Here is a 22,688-nt window from a genome sequence, read left to right as displayed (position 1 = left end):
TCAGCTTTGATTATTGAAGTTTTGTTATAGAAAAAAAAAAGAATCAATCAATGATTAGCAGGTTAAACAATGGATGTACATAAACCCTGCTGACTGCCAAATAAATGAATCCCCAGATGTAAAAAAAAAATGATCTTAATACCAAACTGAAAACAAAAACTTTCAGAAAACTTGGTATACCGTAAACAAGAGGTACACAAAAAAGAACACCATATCTGGATTTCGACAATTAATATCTCTTCAGTGATGTTAGGAATCGAATCTGTATTTGAAAGGCCATATAATTAACCTCAATTAAGTACAAACTCTTGAATTTGAAGAGTCGAGAAAAGAATGAACAGATTATATAAGGATCACCTAAAATAACCGAAACCACTTTTTCTTTATAAAGTTGGAAAAAGATTATTCAATTATACATGTAATACTTTCTTATACCTAATAGGATATCTAATAGTCCTTAACAATTCAAGCATATCAAACACATTCAAATTATTTTTTAATTTGAAGCTACATATGACTTTAAATAACAAATATTTCAATTTATAATATGCACAGTTTGTTCTTAGAGTTTGAATAACAGTATAACAATACATGTACAATTTTTTTTGCTTATAATATCAAAACTTTAAAAAAAAAAATGATAATTTATAACCTTTTGAATAAGTAGAAGCAAACTTGATTCTATGATTCAAATAGAATAAAATGAAACTAACACTTTATAAATGTCTAGCGTATTAAGCGCTTTTCTGCATTTCCCCCAAACAGGAACGCTCAAAGTCTAATATTTGAAAGCCAAGGGTGCATGCGAACCGAATCAGTTGAAGAACTCAGGCAAACAGTTTTGACCACAACCAATTATCCACTCTAAAATATAAAACGTACAGGTTCATAAAATGTCTGTAGTTTACTTTTCGCGAGTACTAGTATAAGTTTAATTACAGGAAATAATAAATACATGGTCATGAGTGTACCATAGCACTATCAACTTAGGGAGAGGTACTTTTTGGATATATTTGTCTCCAGCAGCAGCACCGACCAAATGGTAATAAAAACTAAAGCTACAACTACAATTTCATATATTTATTAAGAATTGCGTTCAATAAACACAACTGCGTATATCACCTTACAGAAATCTAGGTAATCTACAAAATTGAATCAACAATGTAATCTTTACCACAGTCTATCTTATGCCTGTAACGATTTTAGTACGCTTGCACAATAAAAATACGTAGAATATGTATATCTGATTGCAAAATTCCTTGTTTGACTACAGTCCTGTTATTTTGATCACAGTTCCATTTTCGTATTAAAAATGATAATTCTACGTGAGTAACACAATCATAACTGGTTGCTAAAAAATACAAATTATAAGATAGTGGACACACATTGGACATTATTTTTATATGTTTAAAACTTATATTAAGCATACGTCAATCAGGTAGGAGTCTAAAGTCGCTAAGAGATTCCGAAAGACAGCTTGTACTCTTTATACAAATACATTTAACCTTTTGATATATATTAATATTTAAAAGTATCTATCAGTTGAACATTTGCAAATGTAAGGATCTGAAGGAATAAAACAAAAGTATGATTATTAAGAACTAAATGAATCTTTTTGTAAAGTTTGTTTTGTGTAAAAGCGTTGAACAAAGGGGATTTTGTATGAAGCGTGGAATACTCATTTTCGCTAAGATAAAAATAACACGTCATCAATCATATTTTTCTTTTACTTACCTGTGCACTTTATCGTAGAAACTCGTTTCATCATGAATGTAACATTTGATTTTGAAATGAAGGCTTTTAGAACTACGCGAAAATGTCGTTAGCGAATTAAAATAAGATATTATATTATTATACTTCACGTTAAAATGCATTTACATCAAGTAATTGAAAACAATGCTTAAGTTTTACGTTTTGGCTCCGATTTTATTATTTAACTGTCAAAAAAAAAAAAATCTGGCTTAATTTTGTTGTTTTTTCTAACACCCGTAACGTTGTTATGTACGTGACGTTATAGAAAATAATTTTGAAATAAATTGAATATTTAAAAGACAATAATAGTAGGACGTTCAGTATACAAAATTAAATACCACATAGGTGAGAGTGATAGAGCAGATTGGTACCCCTTGAAAAAGCATTGCCAACCTTGGCTTCGCTTCGCCGCGGTTGACAATGTTTGCTCGGGGTACCAATTTGCTCTATCATCCTCTCAGCTATGTGTTAATTATATAATGAAACATACATAAAAGTAATTATAAAGCATAGAACGATATTCAAATTAGAAAAAAAAACATAATGTAAATTGCATTTGTAAAAAACCCTAATATATTTTTTGGTTAAATAAAAAAATTCTCAAAGTCCTGTGCTTTAAAATCGGCATAATATGACGTAAATTTCCGTTGCAATCAGATCATATTTATATTTTGGATGTAAAGCGTCTTGTGATTGGAATTGTTTTGTCAATCAGTTCATAGACATATTATTTTTCATTTGAAGAACGTCATAAACTTTTAATCACGCTTTAATCCGTCTTAACATAGAATTTAGATTGATTTGTAAGTAATGACTCCTCAATTTTTTCTGTCTTTTCAAAATACTATCACAAATGTGGTGCACACATTATAATATCCAGCTACGCGGGTTATATAGTATGCACCACATTATTTATGCTATTTCCTTTTACACTAGTAATTTATGGGACCCTTTATAGCTTGCTGTTCGGTGTGAGCCTAGTCCCCGTGTTGAAGACTGTACCTTGACCTATAATTGTTCGATTTTATAAAATGTGACTTGGATGGAGAGTTATCTCATTGGCACTCATACCACATCTTCCTATATATAAACTAAGATAATTGCACCATCAACATCACATAGTTAGTACATTTTATTTAATAATATTTTGTTTATCGGAATAAACTAAAACGAATACAATAGATCAAACATGTGCTATAAATCCCCATTAAGGCATGTTGATTAAACACATGAGTAAAAAAAAAGAGGTAACTAGAAAATATATTTTTTCTTGTATCAATTTTTCTTGTTACTGTTTTATATGTAGTAAATGAATTTTACAAGATCAATAACAATGATCTAAATATTTATCACTCTCTGTAATAGACGTCATTTATATCATTATGAAGAAAGTATTTCTCAGTTAGCTTCATTTCTTTTTGTTGAAAAAAACAAAGTTTTTCTCAAAACATAGGAGTTATATTAATGTGGAATATTATTCCATCTCGTAAGCGCTTTTCTGAGGTAAGCTTTTTAACAGGAACACATTTAAAGCCATAAATGTATAACACATAAACACATGAATAATACATTATGTACATATGTGACCAAAGCAAAAACACATATGAGTTCAACTGACAAAACGGTACTTTAAACCCATTTTTGGTATATATACAAGCAACATGCACGGTATTTCAAGATACACAGCTAGTAAGTGACGAAATAACGCTTTCAATCTATTCAATTTTTTTTTTTTTTTAAATTTATGTAGAAAGATTAAAAAAAATTAATTGAAACCGTTTTCGAGCTATGAGTGCCTTTGGTATTTTTGAGGATTTAAAACAACTAGCTGTTGCTCAAACAAAGTTTTTTTATAATTGTAATTTTATAACTTTTATAAAAAAAAATAACGAACTAGTACTGGGAACATCAACCCATGACAGTTCATAAAAAAACTTACGATAAATCTTGAACAAAACGTAAAACGATCCAAAAAACCTTGAGCAATCATTGAATATGGCATGCAGCTGTGACCAGCTCGAAACAAACTCAAGTCATCTAGTGAGGAACACGAAAAATACTGCGAGCAACTGTGAACATATCGTGGCGGTCTCGAATAATATAAGGAGAAGATGTGAGCATTTAGAAAAATATCGTGACATCCATGACTATCTATCTCTACCATAACGAGAGCAGACATTAGAAACATAAAAGAAGTAAGGCTGAAGCTATGATTATCTCGAAAAAACAATATATGAAGCAAACACGAGCACAACAAAAAAAATAAGGAGCAGCTACAATCTATGACGAATCGAAAAATGTCGGGAGGAGACAAGCAACATAACAAATTTAAGGCCGGAGCGATGAAATTTTAAAATCAAAATAACGGGAGTAGACGTGAGCAACTTGCACAACATATGGAGGAGCTATGAGAAATCGAAAAAAAGTTGTGAGCAGACTTAAGCTTCTCTAAAATATCGAGGTCACGCATGATTAATATGTGAATTGAGACCGCAGTTCTAAGCATCACAGACAAATGTAATGGGGCAGCGATCAACAGCTTAATAGATATTAGGGACAGCCCTTAGCAGCTCGACAATTACAAATGTCAGTCATGATCAGCTCAAAATGATATAGGGAGCACCTTGAAGAAGCTCCAATCAAATGTTTGCAAATAACTCCAACTGTTAATCAGTGATAAAGAAACATGTGAAATGAAACTGTTAACAATTTTATTAAGACGGTTATGACAGACGCCATTGCTATATTCTAATCTCTAATCAAACGAAACACCTTACAGACCCTAGTATGGACACATGTACTTAAACAAGATTTAGCAACGGTAAATTATTAGTGATTCGGTTCACAAGATGATTAACGACGTTTAGGGAAGAAGATTATGTTTTGAGGACGACTTGTGTTTCTTTATTAAGATGATGCTGGCTTCATTCCAGAGCTATTTACATAGATTGAAAATAAGCTAAATCTATTCTTTAACTTGATTTTCTAGAATAAAGAAACAATTTCCTCCAGAATTTAATTATATCCGTTCCAAACCCAAACACGAGAACGAGGATCTCATACATACATGTAGCATCATCACAAGAAATTGAAAAATATCTGTCCTATTAAAAACTTTAAAAACCTCCCAAATAAATCAAAATTTATATGAGTAATGTCATCTGAGAATAATGTTATAATTGAAAAAGTAAGTATATTGTTGTGTAATTTATTCAAAGAGAGAAATATAATTCTAGAAACAATTTGGTCAACGGTAGTTTGTCCATCTATATTATATTATATTGTAAAACTATACATATTATTCATGTAGAAATTATTCTGCTGAAAAAGACTTGATTTTGTTTATTGAAAAATAATCAATGTAATCAATACATTTGTATGTAATCACTTGATCAGCACGAACCAAAAAGCGGGAAATAAGTCTACTCCATTAAAAAAAATTACGGGTAGTAACGACTTCTGCAATAATTTCATTAACTTTACGAATAATTGCGTGTTGCCTATAAACAATTAAATTATACTTATAACTGAAATACAGTATTTATAAAAGAAGTATCATGTTATCTTAATTCCTTTTGATCTTTATCTATTTATTCACGCCTACACATTGACATGCATAACATATTCGCTTTACCGGAGCACCTGAGATTTCTCCTAGTTTTTGATGGGGTGCGTGCTGTTTATTCTTTAGTTTCCTATGTTGTGTCATGTGTACTATTGTTTGTCTGTATGGCTTTTTCATTTTTAACCATGGCGTTGTTAGTTTACGATTTATGAGTTTGACTGACTGTCCTTCTGGTATCTTTCGTCCCTTTTTTACCAGACTCAAGCTAGCGAACAATAAGCCAGCGAACAGTAAGGAAAACGCGTCAAACTGATCATGCCTTAAAACCGAGGACTTGCAATAACAGGAAACGTACTTATAAATATGATGACAAATAAATAAATATGATGACAAATACTTTCCAGTAGGAAGATGAAATGTAATTCCATTTCAACACAGACAAAGTTTAATTATTTATTCGTGTATTAAATACAACTTTTTTTTAAAGCCGGGAATCTAAAGAACTTTTTAGCTAAGTAACCCTTTCTCCTTTCTCTCTGATAAGGGATGGGTTATTGTCTGTATACTATTAATAACAATTGATAACAACAGGTTACACTAAACTAGAAATTAAACGATTGAAAAGTAAAGCTGATAAATTATAACCATCATATTCACCTTTCGCCTAAGAACTAGCTAGTTCAAGTAATTATTCAAAAGTAAAAAGTCACTCTAGTAGTTTATTCATTACATTTCGATAATAAAAGCGATAAGTTTAAGAATTACACACGTCAAATAGAATGAAAAAGATTTCACATAAATATTTTGGTTAATCTAAACAAAAATTTATTTAGATTCGAGCCTATGTAAAATAACTACATAATCAGGAAACATTTACCTACGGCAAAGAACCGGATGGGGTAGAGTGACCCTACCAACCCCCTTCTTTCCTTCATAACATTTCCCCTATGGCAAAGCTTTTTTGCTCACTTGATACAAATGATAGGCACTTGCCCTAGGTTGCATTGGCCCAAAGACCCAGATGGGTAAAGTTACGAATCTTTTTGAATTGAGGTCCAAAGTTGGGGTTGGGTGACCCTTTCATCCCCCTTCTTTCCTTCATAAAATTTTCCCTACGGCAAAACTTTTTTGCCCACTAGGTACAAATGATAGGTACTTGCCCAAGGTTGCATTGACTTAAAAACCCAGATGGGTAAAGTTACGGATCTTTTTGAATTGAGGTCTAAAGTTTGGGTTTGGTGACCCTACCATCCCCCTCCCTTCCTTTTTAAGATTTTCCCTACGGTAAAGGATTTTTGCCCACTAAGAACAAATGATAAGCGCTTGTCCAAGGTTGCCTGGTCCCAAAGACCCAAGTGAGTAATGTTACAGAACTTTTTTCATTGAGGTCCAAAGTTGGGATAGGGTGACCCTACAATCCCCCTCTTTTCCTTCAAAAATTTTCCCCTACGGCAGTCTTTTTTTGCCCAATAGGTACAATTGATAGGCACTTGCCCAAGGTTGCATGGGCCCAAAGACCCAAGTGGATAAAGTTACGGACTTTTTTAATTGAGGTCCAAAGTTAGGGTAGGGTGACCCTACCATCCCCTTCCTTTCCTTCATAAGATTTTTCCTACGGCAAAGCTTTTTTGCCCACTAGGTACAAATGATAGGCACTTTCCAAAGGTTACCTGGGCCCAAAGACCCAGGTTGGTAAAGATTCGGAACATTTAAAATTGAGGTCAAAAGTTGGGGCAGGGTGACCCTTCTATCCACTTTCTTTTAATCATAAAAAAATCCCTACGGCAAAGCTTTTGTCCCCACTAGGTACAGTTGATAGGCACTTGCCTAAGGTTGAATGGGTCCAAAGACCCAGATGGGTAAAGTTACGTAACATTTTAAATTGACGTCAAAAGTTTGGGTAGGGTGGCCTTACCACCCCCTTCTGTAATTTATAAAATAATCCCTACGGCAAAGCTTTTGTCCCCACTAGATACAATTGATAGGCATTTGCCTAAGGTTGCCTGGACTCAAAGACCCAGTTGGGTAAAGTTACGGAACATTTTTAATTAAGGTCAAAAGTTTGGGTAGTGTGACCCTTCCATCCCTCTTCTTTCCTTCATTAAATTTTCCCTACGGCAAAGACTTTTTGCCCACTAGGTATAAATGATAGGCATCTGCTAAAAGTTGCCTGGGCCCAAAGACCCTGGTGGGTTAAGTTACGGAACTTTTTTAATTAAGGTCCAAAGTTTGGATAGGGTGACCATTCCATCCCCTTTCTTTCCTTTATAAAATTTTCTCTACGGCAAAGCTTTTTTGCCCAATAGATACACATGATAGGCACTTGCCTAAAGCTAAGGTTGCCTAGACCCAAAGATCCAAGTGGGTAATGTTACTGAACTTTTTTTTATTGAGGTTCAAAGTTGGGATATGGTGACCCTTCAATCCGCCCTCCTTTCCTTCATAAAATTTTCCCTACGGCAAAGCTTTTTTACCCACTAGGTATAAATGATCGATACTTGCTTAAGGTTGCCTGGGCCCAAAGACCAAGTTGGGTAAAGTTACGATACTTTTTAAATTGAGGTCCAAAGTTAGGGTAGTGTGACCTTACCATCCCCCTGTTTTCCTTCTTAAAATTTTCCCCAAGGCAAAGCTTTTTTGCCCACTAGGTACAGATGAAAGGCACTTGCCCAAGGTTGCATAAGCCCAAAGATCCAGGTGGGTAAAGTTATTGAACTTTTTAAATTGAGGTCTAAGGTTAGGGTAGGGTGACCCTACCATCCCCCTCCTTTCTTTCGTGAAAATTTCCCTACGGCAAGGCTTTTTTGCCCACTAGGTACAATTGATCGGCACTTGCCTTAGGTTGCATGGGCTTGAAGACCCAGGTGGGTAAAGTTACGGAACATTTTTTATTCAGGTTAAAAATTAGGACAGGGTGACCCTTCCATCCCCGTCTTTCCTTCATAACATTTTCCTAACGGCAAAGCTTTTTTGCCCACTAAGTACAGATGACAGGCACTTGCCCAAAGTTGCCTGGGCCCAAAGAGCCAGGTGTGTAAAGTTACGGAACATTTTTAATTGAGGTAAAAAGTTGGGAAACGGTGACCCTACAATCCTCCTCTTTTCCTTCATAACTTTTTTTAGGTCCAAAGTTGGGGTTGGTTGACCTTTCCACCTCCCTTCTTTAATTCAAAGCAAAGTTCCCACGGCAAAGCTTTTGTCCACACTAGGTTCACTCGATAGCCAATTGCCTAAGGTTGCCTGGACCCAAAGACCCAGGTGTAAAGCTACGGATTTTTTTATATTATGTACAATGTTGGGTTTGGTTGACCTTACGACCCCCATTCTTTCATTCATAGCATAGTCCCTACGACAAAGCTTTTGTCCACACTAAGTAAACTCGATAGGCAATTGCCGAAGGTTGCCTGGACCCAAAGACCCAGGTGGGCAAAATTATTGAACTTTTTTAATTGAGATTCAAATTTTAGGTTTGGTTTGGTGTCTCTACCATCTCCCTTCTTGAATTCATAGAAAATTCCCTACGGCAAAGCTTTAATTCGTGAAAAAAATCTTTATGCCGAAATGCTTTGAACCACACAAGATACATATACAATAAAATTGCACAAAGCTTATTTGATTAGATGATGCATGTGAGTCAATCATATGCATGTCCAAGATGTAGCAATAAATCAATACCTTCGATATAGGAAATGTTGACATGATATCGTATCGATATCGATGTTTGCTTCAAACATCCATGACACAACCAATCATACCAGCTGGATGTAAATGTCAACAATTTTCATAAGACAAACTCAGATATAGCAGATGTCGACGATATCGACAAAATCGAATGGATTTGATTTGATATCGAAGCTTGCTCTATACATCCATCACATAACCATATTTCGATATTGCATGAATGCTAGATATTTGAAGATCCATCAAAGTGGAAAACACATTCTGGCAATCAACGCACAGAGATATCTGGTTAGACCATTCAGACAGCAAACCACAGTGATCATAACTTTCATGCGAACTGGGGTTAGGATAGCACATCAGCTTACAGAGATATAACACCTCACGGAAGGAGAAGAGATAAATCTGATAAAACCAACAGTTAGAAGAGAAATGTTACCGCAAAGGAAGGAAAATATTAAGTAGCCAACTAGTGCTAACAAAGTGATATGGAAAGCTTTTGATGAGGATCTCCTGGAAAACATCTTAGAAGCAAAATTAGCAGGAAAAGTTGAGATCAGTGACGTCCATTATTTACTTCGTAGGAAATGAGAGATTTTGGGTTGATTACATCTGGGAAAAGAGAAAGAACACGAAGTCAGAGTAACCGCAGACAGTAGAAGAACAGGGATCTGAGAGTGGACTTCAGAAGGTTAAAGAATAGTTAAAGAGATGCTATGGAGTAGGAAAGGTTACATCTACAACAGTTAAGGAAAGAAAGGAGTAGATTCAGTAAGACCCCTTTTTGGCCCCAAAATATAGCAGTTTTACAAAATTGTTTAAATGTAAACTTTTAGTAATTTTTTGGAAGGTATAATGCCTCTGCTGCATAAATATAAGCTGTTTTTGGCATTACAATGCACATATATTGGGTACTTGCATCATTAAGTCATGCTAAATTACTGAAATCTTCACAATTTCAGCATTTAAGTTAAATTTGAGACGGTTTCCGTCTTAAATGAAAATGGCCGCATTCGTGTTCATTCTTGATATTGAAAAGTAAGTTGTGTTTAATGATAATACATAACATATATAAAGGTCGAGGATGAACACGGATGCGGCCACTTTCATTTTTGACAAAAATCATCTAAAAAGTGCCATGTTTTGGCAAGTTTGATAGATTAATCATATTTAAGTTTGAATCGGAGCGTTCTTCATGAGTGAATCAGTTAAAATCTTTCACAAAAAAGAATTGAATCAATTGAAATAGACATTTTAGTGTTTGAAAAGTGTCCAAAATCTTCGTCAGATGAACTTGAAATTTGAGGCCAAAACCGGCCCTTACCGGACCTACTCCTTTGGGGGAAATTTAACACACTAACAAGAGCAATAACACATATACTGGTAACATATATACAGAAATAAAGGGGCAAAGGAACGAGTTCAATTTACAGCACAACCGTTTCTGTATATGAAGAGAATATTTGGCGCCAGAGGAAACTCAAAGGATGAAGTCGAAGAAAATTAAAAAAAAAACACAAAGTGATGAAAGGCGAGAGGAAGATCTGGAAGAATGTAAGAAACTGGTAACGCCAGATGAACCAATATAACTATTTGCAATTGATGAGTCAGAACTGAAGTTAAACAAAGTGCAGGATGTTTTGAAGAAAGCAAGAGCAGTACAAAAGCCATTTATCGCACCGCGGGTAAAGTATCACGTTGTGATTGGTTTAGCGCCGTCACGTGGTGTCCCCCTATGAGACCGTAGGGGGTTAGTAAATTTCATAGGGGGTTCATGACGACACGTCCTACTGTTAATGGTGACGTCGTCTATTGATGTTGTTGTATTTCATTTTTTATTTTTCTACAAAACGCAGCAGAAAAAGTCCTGCGTGCGATAAATTCGTTATACGGTTCACTACTGACCCCCTACGAATCCGTAGGGGGTCAGTAGCAAACCATATAACTTATAATAGTATATGTTCCAAGCTTACCAGACGATTCTGGAAGTTTTTGAGAGTAGTTTGGAGAAGAGAAAGATGATTGATGCATGGTATAAAACTGATAGATGTTTTATTCCGAAGGGAGAGAACTCCATGAAAGTTTAGCTGTTTAGAACCATCCCTCTACTGAACATCGAGGGTAAAAAGAACAACAAAGTTCCTGCTAAGTTATGAATGCATAGACCTATCGGTTCAGAAATGAGGCATGCCAGAGGTATCCGGATGTATTGAACATACTAGTGTTTTGGCACAGATCTTAAGAGAATCACAAGAGAAGAAAAGCGACTTTGGTTAGCTATATATAGACCTTGCTTATCCTTACGGATTCATACCTCACACACTGGTACTTTGTGCCAACCACAACAGGACAATGCTGCAGGAATACTTTGATCACATTGAGATGGTTTTTACAGTAGGAGATATCAACACAGCTTGGCCGTGACTATGAGAAGGAATATTAACGGGATGTACATTGTCCTAGTATTGTTTGTAGCAGCAGTGAATCCTCATTATGAAGTCATTGGAAAAACCAAGAAGATGACCATTAATGTCATCAGGTAGAAGACAGCCACAAATAAAAGCATTTATAGATGACATGACTGTTAATTATTATGTTAAAATAAAGCTCTGATTCCTTTCACGGATTTGGCTATACTTTTTGGACCTTTTGGGTTATAGCTCTTCATCTGTTTGAATTTTTTTTATGTTTTCATGGCAACAGCAGCATTTTTAGAAATTCCAACGCCAAATTCTGCTTCAATACATGACAGTCAACATTATTGTGAAGTTTCATTAAGTTTAAAGCATTTTGAATTTTTTGAAATTTTTGCTGCTATATCCATGGTAATATTGTAGTTCCAATGATTGTCAAAATCATTCAAAACCTGGTTATAGTTGAAAACTATTTTGTATGAAAATTAGATGATTCAAAATTAAGGCATACCAAATTTATTCACCAAACCCTGACGTTTTTCGAGTATTTTGACCTGTTTTGCATTGTTTCCATGGTAACGGCAGACATTTTGGAAATTCCAACGCCAAATTCCATATCTACTAATGTTGCTCATCGTTACTGTGAAGTTTCAAAAAATTCACTAAAGGTGTGCCTTATATTCATTAATCCTTAATTAAGTCAGCCCTAAAATACCTACCCTTTTACTTTCTTATTTTGTATCTTGGATTATATCTTTAATTTTAAAACAAAAATATCAAGTTAGTAAATAGCTGTAAAAATGACAAAGAAAATCAGTGAATACCAGTAATCACTGAAACAACTAGTAAATACATGTAATTACTAAATTGGCTAGTAAATACATGTAATTACTAAATTGGCTAGTAATTACAGGTATTTACTGACATGTTTAGTAATTACGTGTAATTCCTAATGTCACCTATTTACTGTAACTTATATAACATAATAGTAATATTTAGTTTGCTTTTAATTTAATACACGGCCAACACTCGGCTAACCGAGAGTTTGGTCGGTTAATCTATATTGAGTATGCGGCTATATCGGCGGTTGGTCTGTTAATCGGGTTGGCTAAAGTCTGTTAATCAGGTGTTATCGAGAAAATCATTGCAAGGTCAGAATGTTTCAGTGTATAACTTTTTAATTATATTTATATCATAAAAACTATTCATGTCTGACAAAACGATTTGGAGTACTGAATCAAGTGGTGTAATTATTTTTTTTCTAGCTTCAATAAACGATCTATAAAATGAAAAGGCGAGTTACTCATCAGTAAATTTATACACATTTTACACACAAAATGTACACAAAAATGACAAGTTGGTTGAGTTTACTTGCATGCAATATTTTGAACATCGAAAAAAGATAGGCATTATGTTTGTTTACCATATTAACATCAATATGTGAAAAATCTACACGAAAAACTGTATTTTGGTGACATAAATCAGTTTTTTTATAAAAATGTGGTCTGTAAATGGGTCGGATGTATAAAACTCGGTCTGTTAAGAGTTATGAATGACATTACAAGCATAATTTAATTGCTATATGGGGTGTTATCTGAATAAAGGGATAGACTCAAGATTAGTGGCTAGAATATATGGAAACAACACATGAACAATGAAACATAAGTTTAGACAATGGAATCTGAAAATTAATAGAAATGGTTTCAAAAAGTGTAATATCAAAGTAATATTAATTTCAAAAGACAATACATACCGGAAATAAACTCCTCATAGATACCAGGATTGAAATTTTATATTTACGCCTTATATTTACGCCAGACACGCGTTTCGTCTACGAAAAACTCATCAGTGACGAAAAAAATGTTTAAAAGGCCAAATAAAATACGAAGTTGAAAAGCATTGAGGAAACACAACTAATACCGGCGTCACACATCAGCGTATAGCACTGGCGTGTTAAAAATCATTTACGCTGCCAATACGCTAGTAATTTTGGATGCATTTAACCTGTCAATCATATTTGTAACGTGTGCAAAACGAGCTTTAAGCGTGTATTGGGCGTACTAGAAACGTATGTTGGCGTATGTTGTATGTTTTTTATGCTGCATACAAATTTCCTGGGATCGTAGCGTTCATCAAGCGTATTTACTTTCCTTCATTGGCTAGAGGAATAGGAGGAGGGTTGATATCTCATAAACATGTTTATCCCCGCCACAATTTTGCGCCTGTCCCAAGTCAGGAGCCTCTGGCCTTTGTTAGTCTTGTGTGATCTAGTATACATATTTTTTAAGGGGCCAGCTGAAGGACGCCTACGGGTGCGGGAGTTTCTCTCTACATTGGGGACAATTTTACCTTTGTCTTTCGACGTACTACAAACTTATGCAACGCGCTTTGAACGATTGCTAAGCGTTCCTATGGCATGCAACTAACGTATACCGACTTTGTCAATTTTCTCTGTACGTTAGGTGTACGCCGGTCTATACGCCAATGTGTGACGCCGGCATAAGGTAATCTATTCCTGAGGTAGAAAAGCCTTAGTATTTCAAAGAAAACGTATGGAATTTAACCAGCTGCATTGCAACACATGACAAATTCATAGATGTTACAGACTTTGAACAGACAAAAAAAAATAAGGCTGGTTGATAACTTGGCGTAAATAATGAATTCGTACGAATTCGAGCGGCCAATCAGTCCATATAACGCTATATTGAAGTGACACACCCTTCAATGAAATGCAAAGAAATAAAATTAAAATAAAAGTTCTCTTTCTATAAGGATACTGTTGCACCGTAATGTAATTTTTTCGTCACAAGTACATCTCATTTTTTCAATGAGAAAATATAAACTAAAGGTAAAGACTATTGTCGTGGCTAAATAACTCTTAACTGACACGATTTAAATTGTCCAACCCATTAACAGACTGTATTCCCCTAATATTCATTAACATGTGGTATTACTCAACTTATATAACAATTATGAAATATTTATCAATGACAATTATTTTTTTAGAACCAAAGTACTATTTTGTGTCCTTTAAATCATATATAAAAATGTGTTTTAGCCTTTTATCCAAAATATTGCTATGCGTACAAGCATAAAACCACATACTTGCGAGACGCCTTTTCGTTTTACTTAAAACTGCGCAGGCTATGCATTTTTTTTACTGGTGGAAAATGTTCTATGATAGATATCATTTTGTCAGACACTTTTCTTTTTTTTATGTGGTTCTCATAATATGGCAAAAATCTGTATATTTAACAGAGTTTAACATTAAATTGTGAGTTTTACTCTTAACAGACGTATAACCAACCCGATTAACAGACCAACCGCCGATATAGCCGCATACTCAATATAGATTAACCGACCAAACTCTCGGTTAGCCGAGTGTCGGCCGTGTAATAACAAAATCGATATTGATACCAATAAACACAATATACAATGATTTAATTACAGTGTTGATTTGGTAAACTTTTAGAACAAGTTTATTTTATATAGGTAATTTGTGGTTAAAAAATCCCGGGCTTAATAATTTTACCAGTAGAACATAAATGGAAAGTTTTAAAACATGTTTTGTTGTTGTCCCCTACTACTTTATTTTTTTTTCAAAAAATATGAATCTACAGTTCCATACTAGAAAAGAAAAACAAATTATTATTATCAGCTCCATTAACAACATGTTTTTTTTTTCAGTAACAAGAATTCTTAATCAAATATACGTGGTTAGTAGGCTAGCTTAGTGAGTGAAAATAATAGTTAAAAGTAATATTGTGTATTAATAAATACACATTCACTATCATATCTAACCTGCCCTACAGGGTCAGTGTGAGATTTTCATAAAAAATGATGTCTGTCGTTTGTAATCCGTAGTCGTCCGTTCTTTTACAAAAGACTTTCCTAAAAAATGAACCGCTCATTAAGATCTACTTATTAGCACATACTTACAACTTCTCGTCTAATCAAATTGCTTGAATTTGCCTTCTAATTTTCATAGTACATACTTTTTCCGTGTACTAAGTAACTACGCATGAATGACCACAAGGGTAAGATTTCATTGTATTGTAATCAAGATATTAGAAAAAAAATTGCTACTGGCTATTTTGAAATAAATGATGTGTTCCAAATTTAACTAAATAGTTTGTAATTAGTTTTCAAAAAGATTTTTAAAATCCTACTAATCAATCTTTTGATCTAAATTTTGTTTTGACAATTAAAAAAGTTTCTTTCATTTAAATAAAGAGTAATAATAATGGTGCTTTATACCTTGATTAAAGTACAACTCAATCTAAAATTTGTAATCCTTTATCTTCCGTGCAATTACTTTGTACACAAAAAGAGTCAACCATGAATCTTTTAAAGGGAAATTATTAATAAAGCAATTTGATATATTTAGTCATAAATTGGTCGATAATTGGTTGCCTAATGTCCAGTGACAAATATTTCATGCATATAAACTATCCACTAGATTACCTTTGGGTACATACCAGGGGCAGATCCAGCCATTTTTAAAAGGTGTTTCAACCAAAGATGTGGGAGGGGGATCCAACTGTTTGTATTAAGATAGTTTAAGGGTTTTATGTGAAATTAAAAAAATGTTTTCAAGAATGTAAAGCTTTCACTGCAATTTAAGAATTGTCTGCTCTTGGTCAATTCATTTTGTCATCTTACCATGTAAATAAGTACATGTATAGTAAAACAACGCTTCGTTCATATCAATAAACATACTTACACCAGCAGCTACCTTCTTTACATTCTAAAGTCAAGGGCCTTTGAAATCCAATTTTTACAATGATATTATAGTGAGTAGATTTACAAAACTACGTAAATGAGCTACATCCAGTCAGCCAAAACATATCAATAGACTAATTACAGGATTACTCAAGTTGTAAATATGTGCTAAATTGGATATTGTATAGAAAGGTATATACTATGAAAATAAGAGCTTGGGGCAAAGCCCCTCGCTCTAATTTTCATAGTATATACCTTTCTATACAATAACAGACGTATTTATTTTCGTCAGTTGACTGTTTATATTGTGTTAATACATTTCTGTGTTATGTTAAATCATCTCAAGTGTAAACAGCGTTCCTATTATTTTATAAACTTTTCAACTAGAAATTATGTGTTGTATGGAATGGCTTTCCTTACTTTCGGCATCCAGTAGTTCCTAAAATAACATTTTCTGTAGATTAAACGTATAAACAATGTATAAAATATTTAGACGATAACCTTTCAAAACAAAAGCGATTGAGAAAACTTACTTGTGTCGAAAAAGCAGATTTAAACCTCCTTTTTAATTTGTTAAATGACTGAGAACTATATTATGTATCAATGTCAGGTGCGCAACTTTGTTTTTCTACCGACCCCAACTTTAGGTATTTGGGTCCAGGCAACCTTAGGCAAGTACCTATCGAGTGTACCTAGTGTGGACAAAAGATTTGCCGTAGAGACTTGGCTGTGAATTAAATAATGGGATGGTAGGGTCACCCGAACCCAACTTTGGACCTTAAAAAAAAAAGTTCCGTAACTTTACCCACCTTGGTATTTGGGTCCAGGCAACCTTACGCAAGTACATATCGAGTATACCTAGTGTGGACAAAAGATTTGCCGTAGAGACTTGGCTGTGAATTGAATAAAGGGATGGTAGGGTCTCCCGACCCCATTTTTTGACCTAAAAAAAAAAGTTCCGTATCTTTACCAACCTGAGTATTTGGGTCCAGGCAACCTTAGGTAAGTACCTATCGAGTGTACCTAGTGTGGACAAAAGCTTTGCCGTAGGGTCTTGGCTGTGAATTAAATAAGGGGATGGTAGGCCAGGGTCACCCGACCCCAACTTTGGACCTAAAAAAAAAGTTCCGTAACTTTACTCACCTGGGTATTTAAGTCCAGGCAACATTAGGCAAGTACCCATCGAGTGGACAAAAGCTTTGCCGTAGGGACTTGGCTGTGAATTAAATAAGGGGGATGGTAGGGTCACCCGACCCCAATTTTGGACCTAAAAAAGAAGTTCCGTAACTTTACCCACCTGGGTATTTGGGTCCAGGTACCATTAGGCAAGTACATATCGAGTGTACGTAGTGTGGACAAAAGCTTTGCCGTAGGGACTTGGCTGTGAATTAAATAAGGGGGATGGTAGGGTCACCCGACCCCAACTTTGGACCTAAAAAAAAAATTCCGTAACTTTACCCACCTGGGTATTTGGGTCCAGGCAACCTTAGGCAAGTACATATCGAGTGTACCTAGTGTGGACAAAAGATTTGCCGTAGAGACTTGGCTGTGAATTAAATAAGGGGGATGGTAGGGTCTCCTGACCCCATTTTTGGACCTCAAAAAAAAAGTTCCGTAACTTTACCCACCTGGGTATTTGGGTCCAGGCAACCTTAGGCAAGTGCCTATCGAGTGTACCTAGTGTGGACAAAAGCTTTGCCGTAGGGACTTGGCTGTGAATTAAATAAGGGGGGTGGTAGGGTCACCCGACCCCAACTTTGGACCTAAAAAAAGAGTTCCGTAACTTTACCCGCCTGGGTATTTGGGTCCAGGCACCATTAGGCAAGTACCTATCGAGTGTATGTAGTGTGGACAAAAGCTTTGCCGTAGGGACTTGGCTGTGAATTAAATAAGGGTATGGTAGGGTCACCCGACCCCAACTTTGGACCTAAAAAAAAGGTTCCGGAACTTTACCCGACTGGGTATTTGGGTCCAAGCAACCTTAGGCAAGTGCCTATCGAGTGTACCTAGTGTGGACAAAAGCTTTGCCGTAGGGTCTTGGCTGTGAATTAAATAAGGGGGATGGTACGGTCACCAGACCCCAACTTTGGACCTAAAAAAAAAGTTCCGTAACTTTACTCACCTGGGTATTTAAGTCCAGGCAACATTAGGCAAGTACCCATCGAGTGGACAAAAGCTTTGCCGTAGGGACTTGGCTGTGAATTAAATAAGGGGGATGGTAGGGTCACCCGACCCCATTTTTGGACCTCAAAAAAAAAAGTTCCGTAACTTTACCCACCTGGGTATTTAAGTCCAGGCAACATTAGGCAAGTACCCGTCGAGTGTACATAGTGTGGACAAAAGCTTTGCCGTAGAGACTTGGCTGTGAATTAAATAAAGGGGATGGTAGAGTCACTCGACCCCAACTTTGGACCTAAAAAAAAGTTCCGTAACTTTACCCACCTGGGTATTTGGGTCCAGGCAACCTTAGGCAAGTACATATCGAGTGTATCTAGTGTGGACAAAAGATTCGCCGTAGAGACATGGCTGTGAATTAAATAAGGGGGATGGTAGGGTCTCCTGACCCCATTTTTGGACTTAAAAAAAAAGTTCCGTAACTTTACCCACCTGGGTATTTGGGTCCAGGCAACCTTAGGCAAGTGCCTATCGAGTGTACCTAGTGTGGACAAAAGCTTTGCCGTAGGGACTTGGCTGTGAATTAAATAAGGGGGATGGTAGGGTCACCCGACCCCAACTTTGGACCTAAAAAAAGATTTCCGTAACTTTTCCCACCTGGGTATTTGGGTCCAGGCACCATAAGGCAAGTACATATCGAGTGTACCTAGTGTGGACAAAAGCTTTGTCGTAGGGACTTGGTTATGAATTAAATAAGGGGGATGGTAGGGTCACCGACCCCAACTTTGGACCTCAAACAAAAAAGTTCCGTAACTTTACCCACCTTGGTGTTTGGGTCCAGGCAACCTTAGGCAAGTGCCTATCGAGTGTACCTAGTGTGGACAAAAGCTTTGCCGTAGGGACTTGGCTGTGAATTAAATAAGGGGGATGGTAGGGTCACCCGACCCCAACTTTGGACCTAAAAAAAAAAGTTCCGTAACATTACCCACCTGGGTATTTGGGTCCAGGCAACCTTAGGCAAGTACATATCGAGTGTACCTAGAGTGTACAAAAGATTTGCCGTAGGGTCTTGGCTGTGAATTAAATAAGGGGGATGGTAGGGTCACCCGACCCCAACTTTGGACCTAAAATAAAGTTCCGTACCTTTACCCATCTGGGTATATGGGTCCAGGCAACCATAGGCAAGTACCTATCGAGTGTACCAAGTGTGGACAAAAGATTTGCCGTAGGGACTTGGCTGTGAATTAAATAAGGGGGATGGTAGGGTCACCCGACCCCATTTTTGGACCTGAAAAAAAAGTTCCGTAACTTTACCCACCTTGGTTTTTGGGTCCAGGCAACCTTAGGCAAGTGCCTATCGAGTGTACCTAGTGTGGACAAAAGCTTTGCCGTAGGGACATTGCTATGAATCAATAAGGGGGATGGTAGGGGTCACCTGACCCCAACTTTGGACCTAAAAAAAAGGTCCGTTACTTTACCCACCTGGGGTTTCGGGTCCAGGCAACCTTAGGCAAGTACCTATCGAGTGTACCTAGTGTGGACAAAAGATTTGCCGTAGGGACTTGGCTGTGAATTAAATAAGGGGGATGGTAGGGTCACCCGACCTCATTTTTGGACCTCAAAAAAAAAAGTTCCGTAACTTTACCCACCTGGGTATTTAAGTCCAGGCAACCTTAGGCAAGTGCCTATCGAGTGTACCTAGTGTGGACAAAAGCTTTGCCGTAGGGACTTGGCTGTGAATTAAATAAGGGGAATGGTAGGGTCACCCGACTCCAACTCTGGACCTAAAAAAAAAAGTACCATAACTTTACCCACCTGGGTATTTGGGTCCAGGCAACCTTAGGCAAGTGCCTAAAGAAGAAAACTGCGTGTAATATAGTTGTAAGCCTTTATTTCTAGTGCCTGAAGAAGAAAACTACGTGTAATATAGTTGTAAGCTTTTATTGCTACTGCCTAAAGAAGAAAACTGCGTGTAATATAGTTGTAAGCTTTTACTACTACAGAAAATCTAACAACAACAAAAAATTAACGTTCCGAATTCTGTCTGTTTTTTCATTTCTTTTCTTTTCAAACACATATATAAGCTAGAAGGTTGAATTGTATCGTTACACTAGTTAAGTGTGAACTATAATTGTTATTCATTGTTCAAACATAAAGACAACAAACACATCTCTAATCAGAGAACACTAAAAAGAGAAAGGAAAAGCTAAGCAAATGTTTTAAATACAAGAATAACTTTATAATTTTGTTTGTGTTAAAATGGTATTGCATTTCGTCTTCCTACTGGAAATAATTGTCTTTAGATTTCAAAGTACGTTTGATGTTATTGCAAGTCTTCGGTTTTTAGATATGATCATGTTGACGCGTTTTCTTATTGTTCGCTGGCTTATTGTTCGCTAGTTTCATTCATCTTATTGTTTGCTGGCTTATTGTTCGCTAGCTTGAGTCTGGTCCTTTTTTTTTTACATCGCCATACACATTTTCTTATCTAAGGAATATTAAGGATGTACACCTCTGAGGAGCCAAAAATTTCTAGAATTAAACTTTTTTTCTTAACCTGATTTTTGGGTTAATGAGACTGTAACAAAATAATAAGTGAAGAAAAAGTCATAGGGTGGTGCACTTCTTTTTTTGCTACGGCCCGTTAAAAATGTCCAATTTTGATGATTTTCCCATTTTTCAACGATTTTCACCTATTTTGGGGCTATTATTGTGAAAAAAAATCACAATTGCACAATTAAACTTTGTTTCATACTTTCTATAAAGATGAAGTGGACCAATCTGAATAATTTTTACTTACAAAAACTATAGGTAGGTAATATAAAAAAGTTTTATCATATTTTTACGCTTTTTTGTGTAAAATTTTCCATGCTGTCAATTTTAAATTTTATGATTTTTCTCAGTTTTAAGAACAAAATGCATATTAATTCAACTTTTTTGTTATAAATGATTGAACAAAATACATATCTAAGAAATTTGAAAAGACCAAATTGATATGGGATGTACATGAATCTTGTAAAATCATTTTTTGTATCCTTTTTTTGGCTAAAAATACTGACTTGATTGGTCGTAAAATTTGAAAAATACACATTTTTTTACACAGATTTATGTTTGATTATTATATTTTTAAAATTCATTGATATTTTCCACTACTAATACATGTTTTGGAAATAATTCACGAACGAGATTTCAACGAGACTGATCGAGACTGAAAAGTCAGAAAAATACATCCTTAATTCAATTTGTTCAAGGAGCCATTGACTTATCGGTAATGTTATTTATAGGTGCAAATGAAGGTGGTTCATGTAAGCAATCTATAAAAGGTGAACAAATAGATTGCATTTGGGAATGATTTTAGTGTTATAACTTGAACTAGATTGGCTACTCTAATACAAAAAAATTGACTGATAAGCATTCATTAAAAAAAAGTATGAAGAGGTCACGCAATGTTAATCATTAGTTTTGAAAAAAAAGATAGGAACATTTGCATAACCAACCAATCTGGAACTTATTTACTTTCATTTTAGGTAAACGTTTTGTGTTGAACATTGTTCATATCAAGTATAAATCAGTATTTATTGTTAATTTGTAATAATAATTTACAGACTTATAATTATATATATGAACATACTTATCAATTATCAATTTACCCACCTAACAACTTCACGAGACATGAGATATACATTTCCAAACCTATTCGGTATTCAAGAGCTTGCAGCTAATACTCAGACTTTGTAAATCGTCACCAGTGTCTGCGCAGAAAATTTATAAACCAGGGGTATGTAAAAGAACGCCTCGTCCTTTTTAAAAAATCATTGGAAGGTACCAAGACCTTGTTGATATATATTCCGTATCAACTTCACAAATAATACAAAATGGTCTTGAAGTATAGATTCTGGGTACTGACGTTGTTTATCATCTAAATAACGTGTTAAAGTATTCTTATATTTGTCTTTATGGATATTACTTTAACTGTTTATTCTGTTTTATTTGGTAATATCCTTTTGATGTGACTCTGTACTGAAACATACCGTAATTGTGTTATTGTAATATAATAATTTATGTATGTTTGTCTTTTATGTTTGGTTATGTGGTTTGTTTATATATATATATAGGAAGATGTGGTGTGAGTGCCAAAGAGACAACTCTTCTTCCAAATAACAATGTTAAAAAGTAAACCATTATAGGTCTTCAAAATGGAGCCTCGGCTCACACCGAACAACCAGCTATAAAGGGCCCCAAAATTACTAGTGGAAAACCATTCAAAAGGGAAAACCAACAGTCTAATCTATATAAAAAACGACGAGAAACACGTATAAAGAACGTAAACAAACGACAACTACTGTACATGAGATTCCTGACTTAGGACAGGTGCAAACATTTGCAGCGGGATTTTAACGTTTATAACGTTTTAATGGTGCCAAACCTTCTCCCTTTTTCTA

General features: G+C 35.3%; 1 protein-coding gene across 1 annotated transcript in view; it reads left to right on the top strand.

The window, feature by feature from the left end:
* Window positions 1–22,688, top strand: part of LOC143048714 (MAM and LDL-receptor class A domain-containing protein 1-like) — a 180,227-nt gene that overhangs the window by 34,955 nt on the left and 122,584 nt on the right. The gene's annotated exons all lie outside the window — the stretch shown is intronic.

This window comes from Mytilus galloprovincialis, chromosome 10, assembly GCF_965363235.1.
Source record: "Mytilus galloprovincialis chromosome 10, xbMytGall1.hap1.1, whole genome shotgun sequence".
NCBI classification, from domain to species: Eukaryota; Metazoa; Mollusca; class Bivalvia; order Mytilida; family Mytilidae; genus Mytilus; species Mytilus galloprovincialis.
The sequence above is the reverse complement of the archived record's forward strand: the minus strand, read 5'-3'. Positions and strand labels throughout refer to the sequence as shown.